Source organism: Cavia porcellus, unplaced genomic scaffold (genome assembly GCF_034190915.1).
Source record: "Cavia porcellus strain 051 isolate PalLab524CR breed Dunkin Hartley unplaced genomic scaffold, mCavPor4.1 scaffold_32, whole genome shotgun sequence".
NCBI lineage: Eukaryota > Metazoa > Chordata > Mammalia > Rodentia > Caviidae > Cavia > Cavia porcellus.
Window position 1 is genome coordinate 14,473,283 of NW_026947515.1, and position 15,229 is coordinate 14,488,511.

Sequence of the window (15,229 nt, forward strand, 5' to 3'; positions counted from 1 at the left end):
TTTTTTCTTGATCCAGAATCCAATGCACAATCTTTTAGTTCTCATAACAACACTATCTCCTTGCATCTGGAACAGCCTTTCTTTTGGTTTCTTTACTTGACATTTTTTGAAGAATCTCCCAATTTAGATTTATCTGACATTTCTTAATGATTACATGTGCTAAATTTTGACATGAAAAAGATTTTGTGTCATTTTTCAGTACATGCTACTAGAAAAAGATTGGTTTGTCCTGATATTTTCAATGTAACATTTTTAGATGCCTAGTTAAAACAGTGAACATCAATTCTTGTAAAAATAATATTTAAAAGCTTCTCTACTGAATTTTTAAAAAAAAATTAAGAAAAGAATCTCTTCTCTAGAAACTCTAACTTTGATACCATAGGGTGGCTCTACATTTCTGCCCTGTACTTTAGGTCACAATTCATGAAGAACTGTCAGGATTAGAATACACAAATAGTCTAATATAATAAATAAAACTAGTAAGAAACAAGATCTAGATGTGCATGCAAGTACAAACAGATATTATAGATGTATAAATCTCTGTAGCTGTTATACATATGTGGAACACAGCAAAAATTATTTAGTTTAACTGAAGAGATTGAAATTAAAATTCTTTAACACTTCCAATTAGTTTGACCTCCAAGAAATCACATGAAACATCTAAATATTTTCTCTCAGGATAAAAATATATACTATAGTGGACCCTCATGTTATGACTGGTCTCACCTATGAACAACTTGGGTTAAGATATGAATTTTAAATTTAATTTATGACCTAAATGCTCACCACTTGTATGGTTTTAAAGACTTTCAATGCCAGAAAAGCATATTAAGTATACGCAAGTGTTAGTCTGAGCCCAGACACACATTTGGGAACATGATTTTGCTCAGTGCTTTATATAATCACTACAATTAATGCTATTGAAATGGTCCCCAAAATGCTAGAAAAGAAGCTAAGAAGACAGGGAAGGGCTAGAGATTTAGTTCAGCAGCATAAGTGCCTGCCTGGCAAGTGTGAGGTTGTTAGTTCAATCCCACCCCTCACCCCTAAAAAAGAGAAGACAAGGAAGGTAAAGAAAGCCATCACAATTGAAAAGAAGGAAATTGTGAAGAAACACAAGAATGGCATTTATGTGACCAATCTCGCTAATATGTACAGCATGTCAAAATCTACCATCTCGCCAATCTTACAGAGAAAAGATTTGTATATGAAAACCTAGTGTTGCTAAAGGTGTTATTCAAATTAGTAAGTCACGAGCAACAGTATTAGATGAGGTCAAAAGGCTATTATTAGTGTGGATAAACAAAAAGGTGGCAGGTTATATCCTGAGTCCATAATTTGATAAAAAAGATGAGGCTATAAATGCAGATCCACCAATGAGTGAAAATCGGGAAACATTTCATGCCACTAAGGGGGGGGGTTTCCACAATTTTAGAGCAAGAACTGGGGTTCACAGCGTAACTACACATGGTGAAGCAGCCAGTGCTGATAAAAGTGTTGCTGAAAATTAAATACACCACTTCAAACAATAATGCTTTTGCTTTCGTCAAGTTTTCAATTACGATGAAACTAGTGTTTTCTGGAAGAAAATGCTCAGAACAAACATTACTCAGGAAAAGAACAAAACGCCAGACCACAAGCCTATGAAGGATAGGCTAAGCTCTCCTTGCTATGTGTCAATGTGAGTGACGACCTCAAGGCAAAGCCTCTCTTGGTTTATCACTCTGAGACCACTAAGTATACAGAAAACATAAAGCTATGAATAATAGGCTAGGGGTTGGTTATGTGAAGATCTAATGCAAAATCCTAGATAACAAGAGTATCTTTTCTTGAGTGGATCAGGGAGGCTCTCTGTCCTACTGTTAAGAAATCTAAAGGACAAAAGTTTACCACTCAAGGCTCTCCTCATCATGGATAATGTTCCTGCTCACCCATGATATTTTAAAGAAGGATTGGCTGAAGAATTCCTGGGGCTCTCAGTCAAGTTCTTCCTATCTGATACAATTCCTCTATTATAACCTATGGACCAGCAGGTCATAGTTAACTTTAAGAAACCATATACCAAGGAACTGTTCCTAAAGTGTTTCCTGGTGGTCTCAGAAACAGATTTAATTCATAGAGAGTTTTGGAAGGAACACTGCAACATACTTTCCTGTGTAGGATTGAGAAATTCTTGGTCAGTATCTAAGGAAAATGAGATCTTCTTGGAAGAAATTGTGGCCTAAAATTATACAGCAGAGACTTTGAAGGCTGTGTGGAGGAGCCTGTGCCTTCAACTGACTCTGGTAGATGACACTGTCACTACGGGCTTGCAGGTAGACAATGATAATGGCAAGAAACTGGTGGAAGAACACTCAGAAGAACTGTCTACAGAGGAATATCAGAAAACTCTCGCTGAGCAACAGAGAATGGCAGCTGAGGTTTCTGAAGAGGCGGAAGAGTCTCAACAATCAGTGCAGCAAAATTTTTCTGGAATACAGAAATTCTTAAAAAATGGACAGAGCTATCTATAAACAATTGTAGAGCAGATCATCCAGAAAAAGAAAAAGCCAATCATTTCATTCACTTGCTTATTACAATGTCATGTCATACTACAGAATAGTGTTAAAGAAAAGACAGACAACCTTAGACTAGTTTTTAGTTCTGAAAAGACTGAGATCCAATTAGCCAGAAGCAGGTCCTAATGGGATACAGACTCTCCCAAAGAGAGAAAAGACACCAGAGAGCCAGATTCTTGATGTTCTTATGGAAGGGGATTCTGCTTCCAAATAACCTTCCATTTCATCCTCACTTCGGGCAAGCCAAAGGCGTCAATTTGAATGGTTAAACTGTTTCTGGTAAATGAGGCATATTTTATAACTTTTTGATGAATATGCTAGGAAACCTATTGGTGTTTCTGGTAAATTATGCACATTATACAACCATTTTTTTTATTATGAAAATGTTAGGTAAGAGGTACTTTGGGAGGTCTGGAATGCATTATGGGTATTTCCACTATTTCTTATGGGAAACACAGTCTTGACTTACAACCAACTTGAGTTACAACTAGCCCTCACAAACAAACTGAGTTTTAAGTCAAAGATCCACGGCATTTCAAATTTTTGAAAGTCTGGAAATCTTCACAAACCATAATGAAGTTACCAGTACCAAACTTCCACTGTTAACAATCATTAAAGGTATAAACGAAATAACTCTTCTCAAGTATCAGAGAACAGTCAGTATGTAATGTGATCATAACGAATTGAGTCCCACCATAGTTCTGGCTTTTCTGCTTTTTACAATAACTAGAGTCCAAGTAGACCTAATGAACTGAGAAAGCAGAGGTCTAGGTTCAGAGCAGTTGGAATCTTAGTATGAGATATGACAAAGGTATAATCTGCCGAACAGAATCCTCTGATACTCCTTGACCACAGGCAAATGGGCTAGAACACACATGTAGTGAATCAATAACAAACCAGAGCTGCTACCACACAGAAAACATAACATATAAACAAGGCTGGGAGATACCGAAGAGACTGCATGGAGATACTTTCCTAACAACTTGTGATAGGTGGACATCCAGATGAAATACTATAAAGGTCATACTTTAAGCAAATCAAAGCTAAAAGCATGCCACAGTTGGTAGACTGGGCTCTGCCCATTAGAGTCATAGTATACCTGGCTTTCCACAGACCTGGCTTAACAGAATAGATCTATATCGATAAGATAGAGTGATAGTAAAGGAATATAAACAGGTAAGCTCCTCTAAAAATGACAGATAAAAAAGTGAATGTTGCTGGGTATGATGGTGCATTCCTGTAATCCCAGCAATTTGGAAGACTGGGGCAGGAAGATTGCAATTCAAGCTTAGCCTAAGGAACTTAGCAACTTGGCAAGATCCTGTCCCTATGTTAAAATTTAAAAAGGGGATCTGAGGTTGTAGCTCAGTGTGAATGCTTTTGGATCAGAGACACAAAAAAGTGAACACTATCTTACTCTATTACTAAAATCAACCATTATTGACCTTATTCTCATCTACCAGTCTTCTAATGTTAAAGTTTAATTGGGAACTAAAATACATTTCTAGGGTGTTTTTCCAAATCAAAAATGTTTATGATGAGAATCAACTGGGTTAAGTAGAAAGAGGAAAACCTCGCCTCATTTATCAAATCTACAGGCAGTATAACCCAATGATCCACGCACGCAGTACTTGAATCATCAGAGATAAGCAACCCAATTACAGAAAAAGGAGGAGAGAAAATGAAGAAGATAGGACCAATGTCACGGAACTAAGAGTATATACCAAGATATTCTATGAAAAATCTGCTGGCTTATTTTTAATTCCTGAAATTTATACCTAAAACTTAAGAAAATGTATTTATATAGTCCATTGGGCCCCATTTCCTCTGAAGTATTTACTTCAAAGAATAACTCTTAGGTTAGACAGGACTGCAAAATGCATAAGCATGATAGATATGCTTACCTATTTAATGTGCAAGTCTCCTTGCGTAAAAAGATATTTTACAGTAAAACTAGTTAAATTTTAGAAAAACTACCAATATCATTAGTTTATTTTACTCAATACAAACTTCAAACTCATTTTTTAAGATAAACATTTCCAAATGTTGTATTAATCAGCTCTGCTCAACATTACTCCTACAGAGAAGCAGGAGTCTTATTGTCAGTGATACACTTAGGATCCGGGATATAGTTCATTGATGCAACATCTGCCTGTTAAGTGCGAGTTCCTGTGTCCAATTCCCAGTACCAATAAATAAATAAACAAACAAACTGATGCATTTTAAAATTTAAATTAACAAATTTTAACATTTGGTAAAAAATTCAAAATAAAGCACCGTAACAATCTGTAAGGGATAAAGTGTACTAAACATTTATATATACAACATCCACACAGGCAGATACAGGAGGACTGCATGACCTCAGCCATCCTGGGCAACATAACAAGATCCTATCACAAAAATAAAAGTAAAATTTTGATGCAGAAAATCACTCTACAAGTTTTCAATACAGTTTACAGTGTAACCACTGTAATGTTACTGAAATATTATTGATTTGACTTTATGAATTATACCTACACAGCAATCATATAGTATAAAAGATGTAAAATTATGTAATTTATGTAAAATATGTAAATTATATAATAAAATTTATGTAAAATTTGGCAGTATACAGCCAATCTATTTCCAAGACATTATCAGCAACAACTGAATGATCTATTTGCCTAGTCACACTTTTTTTCTATGTTTTTGCATTCATCAAATTGCAAAAGTGATTTATAAAATAATCAGGACTCACTCAGATACCTAAATGTTACAATTAATCTTTCAAAAGAATTTTGTTAGATACTAATCAGAGGACAGTATCATATTAGTAATTATAATACCTCAATATCTCTTACTCTCAAAATAATTGATATTTCATAACACTAAATATGACCTATTATCTTTACTCGTATCTTAGCACAAAAAAGTTCTTTCTGATGTTATCTTACCCCTGAGGATTAGAAATCTATGGAATTTTACTGAACAGTAATTTTAATCACCTAAGAACTTAACACATTTAAAAGAAGTGATATTTAAAAACTGCATGCTATTATTTTCTTCTAATTTTTAGAATTTGTTCATATATCATATTCAAAAATAATTTATATAAAGCACAAACATAAATACAAACAGGTTTTGTTAAATTCTCTGCATGCATTGGTGGGTTTTTCATTTTTGTTTTTATATTTGAAGCTTTCACTCTCCTCTCTATTTCTTACTACATCAAGACCTATACAGGATATTCCTATGGTTATGATGTTAATAAAGAGTAAAAATTTGTTAAAATACATCTCCTTGTTACAGTTTTTATCTATATGTCTCTCCCATAGCCTCACACACTTACAGGTGAGGCTTTCAGAGTAACTACATCATGAGTATGTAATTCTGGATCAGTCCACTGATTGGCCCAGTGATTGTTCTTCAACAAATAAATTCTTAAAATTCATGATGATGATCAATTCAATGAAAATATGGAAAAGTATAAGAAAAGAAAGCTTACTGCCCCAGCCACACCACTACAGCTCATACCAGCTGCCTCCCAAGCCCATGGGAGAGGAGAGAGGCCCTGCCCCAGTGTCTCTGCCAGCACCAGTTTCATGTTCATGCTGTATGCCTTTTGAGAAACAACGGGAGCTCCGGCCAACCCCCAATACCACCAACCACCTACTGAGCCTTGTATGAAAGAGGGAGAAGAGATGCCCAACTACAAAATCTTTGCTGGTTCTGCACCACGGTTCTTGTGAACACAGGTTGGCAAAGGTGAAAACCAAAAGCTGACCTGATTAAGGACAAGACCAACACCTACGGGGAGAGTTTCACTTCAGCACTGAAGTGTTACCTACCCCAGACTAGATAAGAGACATCCGTGAGAGACAAGTCTAGAGAGAGTGAGAGTTACACAGAAAACTCCTGAGATGCCCTAGGAGCTCAAGCTCAGGCTATGAAGATGAAGGGCCCTGCATTCTGTGGTGGGAGGACAGGTTAGATAGGTGTGACAATAGTGGGTAGATTTGAAAGAGATAAACATTGATTCCAGTTCTCTGCTTCAGCTTTTGCACAGCTGCCTACATCTAGCAGAAAGTAAGTATTCTGTCTTACTACAGGCCATTATCTGGATTGCCTAAATGTCCACACTAAAATCCTATGCTCATTGCTCTGCTTATGGGTGGTTCATGATTGGCTCTTTTTCAGTAGACAGTTTATACCTGGTACCACTGTTGTTGTTGATCTAACTCCTATAGCCAAGGTAACATATACAGTTCTGTCAACTGATTTTCTCTGTATGCCAATACCTGTATTACCCAGGGGCCATAAGTAATACTGTGGCTTATTCCTGAAGAAATAGGTAGTAGGCCAAAGAAGCCACAAATGCTAAAACAGAAAACAAACAAAACAACTGAATTGGGAAAACATCTGGCCAGCCTCAAAGGTCATGGTTTGGCCAGCTTTCAATGAAATTTTTAATTTCTGAATATCCCAAGCACTAACCAGCCCAGACCCCCAGAGCTGCCATCAGGGAGTGACCAGCCTAGTCAATGGATCCTGAAGACTTCAAGCTCTGTCCATCACAGCACAAGGCTTTGGCACCATAATTCAGGAGTATTCCCCATCTAGTAGCATGGGTGTCAGAGGATCAAAGCTCGGTCCAACATCCCAATGCAATCCATCAAGGGAGTGCCTGGCCAGCTGCACAGGTCCTAAGGAATATGACAAAATAAAAGAGGAAGATGCTGTGTCAGTCTTCACGCCCACCAAAAACATACTCAGGAGAAACTGAAATGGATGACATTGGAAATCACACTACTCAACTTTCTGAAATGATAGCAAATCAATAAATAAACAACTCCATGAAGCCATAGAGGAAATCAGACCAGAAATAATTACCCAAGTAAAAAAAGAAATGGCAAACATTATGAAAGAAATGTTGAGAGTATCTAACAAAGATCTAGGTAAAAAATAAAGGAGCATAAGAAAATGATGGAAACTTTGAATGACTAATATAAGACAGAACTGGAATGCATGAAACAGATTCAAAGTGATATTCAGAGCTGGCCATACCAATTCAATGAAGCTGAAGACAGACTTTCAGAACTTGAAGACAGGATGGAAGCTTATTATCACAAAAGAAAAGATCTCTTAAAATTAACAAGAAACCAAAAACAATTTAACATCTGCAAGATGATGCAAAGAGAAACAATATAAGATTGATTAGTATTGATGAAAAAGCAGGGGTCCACACAAATGGCATAAGAAGACTGCTTATAGAAATAATAGCAGAAAATTTTCCAAAGATGGGAAAAGATTCTAATATACAGGTAAGTGAAGCGTGTATAACCTCAATTAGCCATAAACAAAATAAATCTTCACCCATTTATAAAATAATTAGACACTCAGAAATTCAACAAAAGAACAGAATACTAAAAGCTATCAGAGAAAAGAAACAGATCACCTATGAAGAAAAACCTATCAGAACCATAGCAGACTTCTCAACACAAACTTTCAAGTCAAGAAGAAATTGGAGTAAAGTATTTTAAGATCTGAAAGAAAACAAATTCCAATCCAGACTGATGTATTCTGCAAAACTATCTTTGAAAACCAATGGAGAAATAAGATGCTTACATGACAAAGAACAAATGAAGAAATTCATGACCACCAAACAAATACTATAAAGACTACTGAAAGATACTCTAGAAAGAGATGAAGTTGACTACAACTCCAAAAACAACAACAGAAGGAATCGGCTAAGCAGGATAAATAATTAAACAAAAAAAGTAGGAACCCAACAACAGAAAGATAACATTGCAAAGATAATGTACATATCAGTTATATTCATGAGTGTAAATGGCCTCAACTCACCAATAAAAAGAAATAGACTGGCAGAGTGGATTAAGGAAACAATATCCAACATTAAGCTGTGTACAAGAAACACACTTAACTCAAAAAGAAATTCACAGACTGAAAGTCAAAGGATGGAAAATAATTTTCCATGTCACAGGAGCCCAGAAAAAAATCAGATGTAGCTATTCTGCTTGCAGACAATGTAAACTTCAAACCAAGAATGATCAAAAGTTATAAAGAAGGTCACTACATACTGGTCAGGGGAAAACATGATTAGGAAGGCATTACAATCATAAATACTTATGCACCAAATACAGGAGCGCACAACCATGCAAGACAAACCTTAATAGACATGAAAAATCAAATAAGCAATAATAAAAGTATAATGAGAGACCTTATCACCCCATTGTCACAAAGAGACAGATCAAGCAAATGAAAAATCAGCAAAGAAATAACAGAACTGAATCAAACTTGTGAACAAATGGACCTAGTCGATGTGTACAGCATCACAATACACATTTTTCTCAGCTGTACATGGCTCATTCCTTAAAATAGGCCAAATACTATCCCACAGAATATGCTTAAGTAAATGCGAAGGAATTGAAATAATCTCATGCATATTATCTTACCATAGCACAATAAACTTGGAAATTAATGACAAAAAATCCCACAAGAACCTCATAAATACATAGAAATTAAATAACACTCTTCTAAACAGTCAGTGGTTCACAGAAGAAATTAAACAATATCCACTATTGAACAAAAATGTAAATACAACTTACTGGAACACTGGGACAAAATGAAAGCAGTCCTCAGAAGAAAATTTATAGAGGTAAATTCCCACATCAGGAAAATGTAAAAACACAAATAAACAACTTAGTGTTGCACCTCAAACTTCTAGAAAAAGAAGAACAAGTCAAGCTCAAAGCCCAAAGAAGGTAGGAAATTATAAAGATCAGAGAAGAAATCAATGAAATTGAAACTAAGTAAACAATACAAAGAATTAATGAATCAAAGTTGGTTTTTAAAAAAATAAATGAAATTGATGAATCCCTATCTAGCCTCATCAAAAAGAGGAAACAAAAACTCAATCCATGCAATAAAAAATGCAAAGGGTAAAATATTACAGACCCTGTGGAAATACAGATCAATAAGTACTTTGAAAACCTTTACTCTCATAGATTTGATAACAGAGAAGAAATGGACAGTTTCCTAGAAACATATGGACCACCAAAGCTGTTCAAGAAGATATAACACTGCTGAATAATCCAAATTCAGTTAATGAAAATGAAAATGTAATTAGAACCTTACCAACAAAGAAAAGCCCAGGTCCTGATGGATTTACAGCTGAATTCTACAAGAAATTTAGGAAAGACAATGCTGATACTCCTCAAACTCTTCAATGAAATTGAAAGGGAAGCAAGTCTCCCTAACTCATTCTAGAAGCAACTATTACCCTAATGTCAAAACCAGAGAAAGACCCAACCAAAGAAGAGAATTACAGGCCAATCTTCCTAATGAACATAGATGTAAAAATCCTCAATAAAATACTGGCAAACAGAATGCAGCAAATCATCAATAAGATTATATACCATGAACAAGTGAGATTCATCCCAGGAATGAAGGGATGGTTCAACATACACAAATCAATAAACATACCATATCAACAGAGCCAAAGACAAGAATCACATGATCATCTCAATAGATGCAGAAAAATCTTTTATCAAAATCTAACACTCAATGGTAAAAACCCTACTTTTATTCTTCTTTGCCTGATTTGCTATCGTTTTCCTGTCTAGTTATATGTTGTCTTGTTTTGTTTTATATTCTGTGGCTATTTTTGTATTGGGTTTTTGTTTCTTTCTCTATCCTTTCTTCCTCTGATTTACTTTTGTTTCTTCTTTTCTTTTTCATCTTCTTTATTCCTTTTTTATTTAGGTTCCTGATTTTTCTTTTTTGTTTTATTCAATTGATCTTCATCTCTGTCCTCAACTACTTCTAGAGTTTAAACTTTCAAATGAGTAATCATTGTCTATGTCCTTTCTTATTACTACTTTTCATTCTATTTCATTTTTTCCATCCAGTTTCCCAAAACTCAAGTGTGACTGTTCTTCAACCTCCAGCCTTGACTCTACTGTCTCTGACCTCATTCATTACTTTAGTGCCCTACAAATCTTAATCACCATCCTCCGAATCCTTCTACAAGGGTAAAATCACTCCAGTAAGGAGAAAAATCACTGCATACAAGTGCACAGTATATGTTTGATTTTGTTATATAACCTTAGAGTTTGCTCCTGTGAACAGAAATAGCAGGTTAAAGGTTACCATAAACTATGTAGTTAAGCTATACCTGGAATTATTGTTATTATTAACAGTACTACTTTCACCAGGATGTCATATATGTTATAAGCAGTTTTTCTCACCTATATGACAACTGTGATCATATGGGCTCATAATCATCACCACAACCCAGTACTAAACAACTGGCAGCTCACCCAAATAATAATTTTGCATCCTTTACAAACTGGAAAAGTAGGTGCTTGTAGCTATCAAAAATAGCTATCAAAAATTACCTACAACTAGATGAAATCCCTGAAGAACAGAAAGCTCCTGGGGAAGCCTGGATACTAGTGATAAAGCTATATATCATAAGAAATCAGTAAACATCAATAGAAAAAAATGAAATAAAAAATAGAAAATGATAAGATGCAAAAGCAAAATGGAACCCTAGACTCCCATCCCACCTAGAACAAGCCCAGAACTCAATGAAATAGATGAAATCGGAAGTAAAACACTGGAACTTTCCGAAATGGTAGCAACAGAAGTGGAAAATAAAAGTGAAAAGGCTATAGAAAAAATAATCTCACAGGTACAAAAAGAAAATGCTTAAAATCAAAAATATTAGAGAAGACACACGTAAAAGAATAGATGACCTTAGAAAATTGACAGAGGGCTGCTGTGAAGATGGTGGATCAATAAGTAGTAAGGTAAAGAGCCTCTCTGAGAAAAACAGCTCAGATGCTAGAATTTAACATCATGGAGAAGATCAGATGAAAGGAGAGGGATTTTCACGACTCTGGAGGAACTAAGGAAAAAAAAAGAAAAACATGGATGGAAGGCTGGAGCCAGATGCACTCTCACCAGAGCCAGTTGCATGGTATGCTAAGCGCAGCTGGCCTGAGGACCTCAGTGGGGGACCCATCACAACAGAGAATAGAGCGGGCGTGGAAATCTGCACCAGCCCAGCGTGAGTGTTTGGTATTTGGTCCTCCCATAGGAGGGGGTAATTAGCTGGGCAACCTTTGGCAACTGGGCATACCCAGAACCGTAAGGGCTTCAGTTGGCCTCTCCTGGTTCAGAGCAGATTGGTAACAGCTTGGGCTGGATCTCGACCATGTGTGGGACCCAAGAGCCTGGGACGAAGATGCCCCTGAAGCTGTCCCAAACCCAACCATCCAAGCAGCACACACTAACATGGTGAAGACCCCCAGTGGTTGACTAGCTCGGAGGGGAGGGGCCAGCCTGAACAGCCCCTACTTGTACCTCAATGATAAACAGCAGCTAGAGAGGGCAGCAATCCCTAGTCAGCAGGCTTAAGAGTAATTGTAACCAATACAGAAAGGGCCTGGGACCTCCACTATACACTTGTCTGGAAGAAACTAGAAACATGACAAGAGAAAGAAACAAGAAAAAGTCTCCAGCCTTCAACCCAACTAATATTGGTCCAGGGAAGAAAACACATCGAGGGCAGCATACGTGCAGTATCAGAAGCAGCATCAGCTGACATAAATAAATATCTTCACGATATTATAGAAGAACTCAAAACAGAAATATTAAAACAAGTAAAGCAAGATAGACGATTAATAAAAGAAATGCTAAGCGCCTCTCAAGAAGACACAGATGGACAAATGGAGGAACAGAGAAAAAGGAAGGAAACCTTTAATGAAAAATAAAAAATCTAAAATACATGAAACAGATACAAAGAGATTACCAGGAAATTAAACACTCCATTGAAAGCTGGCAAAACTGCTTGAAAGAAACTAAACATAGACTATCAAACCTTGAAGACAGATTTGCACACAGAAAGTGTGTGATTGCACAAAGAAAGATCTCTTAAAAATAACAAGGAGGGCTGGGAATTTAGCTCAGCGGCATAAGCGCCTGCCTTGCAAGCAGGCAGTCGTGAGTTCAATCCCTGGTACCAATAAAAACGAAAAAGACCAAAAAAAAAAAAAAACAAGGAACCAGGAAGTAACAATACAAAGGCTAGAGGATGACAAGAGGATCTATAACTTAAGAATAAAAAATGTGAGTGAAGAAGCAAGGGTAAACACAAATGAAACACAAAAGTTATTCACAAAATAATTAAGGAAACTTCCCAAGTAGAGGAAAAGGAAATGATATTCAGATTATGAGGCATACAGATCTCCAGCCAGCTACAACCAAAACAGAGCTACACACAGGCATACAATAATCAAGATCCCAGAAATTCAACACAAGAACAGAATATTAAAAGCTGTCAGAGAAAAGAAAGACATCATCTACAAAGGACAACCCATCAAACTCACCACAGACTTCTTAACACAAACCATCAAATCAAGAAGAGCCTGAAGTATTCCAAGCCCTAAAAGAAAATAATCTCCAACCCAGATTGATGTACCCTGAAAAACTATCTCTCAAATTTAATGGATAAACAAGATGCTTCCATGACAAAGAGGAACTGGGGGAATTCGTGACTACCAATCCAACCCTACAAAAAAATACTGAAGGATATTCTACAAGGAGAGGGGAAAAAAACCTAAGGTTTCAGGAACGGTGGCAGAGAGACCTCAATGAATGGGGCAGACAGTGGAATGAAGGAGAAAATAGACAACCAATGGCAGAAAACTAGGATAGCAGAGATGAGGCAGAGAAGGTTGGCTAGAATCTCTAACATAGATGGCCTTGACACACTAACAAAAAGAAACACAAGCAGAGTAGATCAGGAGATGGGTCCACTGAGATGCTCTGTATAGGAAATATAATCAATCTGAAAGAGGGTTTATGGACTAAAAGTCAAAGAAGAGAAAACAATGCTCTATGTGACAGGGAACCAGAGAGAAATAGGGCAACTCGACCAGCACCTGCAGATAGGTTGGAAAGACTGACACTTTTGTGCAGTGGAGAACTAAAAACTGAGAGAGTTGGTGGGACCCAAAATGTGTGGTACACCCTATAGGAGTGAAAAATGAGGAACTGTCTAAAAAAGGAAGGCAGAGGATATTGTTAATAGTGTATTAGAATTTAAAGTCAATATTACTCTCACTGCTCTGTTTAGATGGATTATATTCTGTTCCAGTTTGTCTACTTGTACTAGATTTGAGGGCACAGACAGCTATTCCAAAAATAGCAGGATATACTACGGTAATCATCCTTAATTTCCTATTAACTTAATCTGAAGCCCTGTATTACTTACACTGTCTGATTACAACTGATCTTATTTGAATCTCATTTGTTAGATTGCTGTTTTGTATTGACTGAACTGATTTTATTCAAATCTGTTATGTTTGATAGCATCAAGTCTGAGAGTATAGGCAACTACTCTGAAGATGATAAGATTCACTAGGATACCCATTCTGGTTTGACCTGCTTTTAAAGTCCTATAATATCTCCAATGTTTTGTTTTTATTGATATTGTCCTGTATTGCTATGTTCAATTTTACTATACGTGATGATATAGACAATTCTACTGAAGATAACAAGAGACATCATAGTAACCTTTTTTTTTTTTTTGTCTTTTTCCTTTTTATCGGTACCGGGGATCAAACTCACGACCACCTGCCTGCAAGGCAGGCGCTTATGCCGCTGAGCTAAATCCCCAGCCCCCATAGTATCCTTTGTAGATGACCTTGTATTGTGGTTTTAATCATGTACTATGTCCTTCCTTTTGTTTTGAATGACCCATATTTGTTTTCTTTCTCATTTGGTTTTATCCTTTTCAAAATTTAAAAAAAAAAAAAAAAGAAAAGAAAATTGACAGATACAAAAATCCCTAACACAGTAAAGCAATGAAATCTATGAAACAGCTGGGGATTTAGCTCAGCGGCATAAGCGCCTGCCTTGCAAGCAGGCAGTCGTGAGTTCGATCCCTGGTACCAAAAAAACGAAAAAACACACAAAAAAAAAAATTAAAAAAAAAAAAAAAAAGAAATCTATGAAACAGATTCAAGCAGAAATCCAAGAGATTAAAACCTTGATTGAAAATATATGCAACAGATTGAATGGAGAGGTTAGAATTTCAGTTGAATACAGAATTGAAGCTAGTGATCATGAAAAGAAAGGTATTTTAAAAATGGCAAGAGACTATGAAAAAATCAATCCAAAAACTATAAAATGAAGCAAGTAAGAATAACATGAGATTTATTGGGGTCAACAAGAAATCTGGAGACAGCACAAATGCTATTTAAAAAAAAACTACATGGAAATAATACCATAAAACTTTCCAAGTGTAAACCAAGAATTTGACATACAAATAATGAAGCATACAGAAGTCCAAACAGCTACAACCAAAATAAAACTACACCAACACATATAATGATGAAGATTCCAGATATTTAGCACAAGAGAAAAATATTAAAAGTGGTTAGAGAAAAGAAGCAGATCACTTATAAAGAAAAGCCCATCAGAATCATGGCAAACTTCTTAACACAAACCTACAAGTCAATAAGAGCTTGAAGTGAAGTATTGGAAAGTAAACAACTTCCAACCCAAATTGATGTACCCTGCAAATGTATCTTTCAAAATTAATAGAGAAATAAGATGGTTGCATGACAAAGAACAACCTAAGAAATTTATGATCACCAACAAAA

General features: G+C 36.1%; 1 protein-coding gene across 14 annotated transcripts in view; it reads right to left on the reverse strand.

The window, feature by feature from the left end:
* Cep112 (centrosomal protein 112) overlaps positions 1 to 15,229 on the reverse strand; it is a 607,347-nt gene that overhangs the window by 517,341 nt on the left and 74,777 nt on the right. Inside the window, exon 1 of one of the 14 annotated variants that reach the window (XM_063241692.1) lies at positions 9,693 to 9,713. The exons of the other annotated variants lie outside the window; for them this stretch is intronic. The gene's annotated coding sequence lies outside the window, so the exon portion shown is untranslated. Of the gene's footprint in view, positions 1 to 9,692; positions 9,714 to 15,229 lie in introns of those variants that run through there. 14 annotated transcript variants of the gene reach the window in all.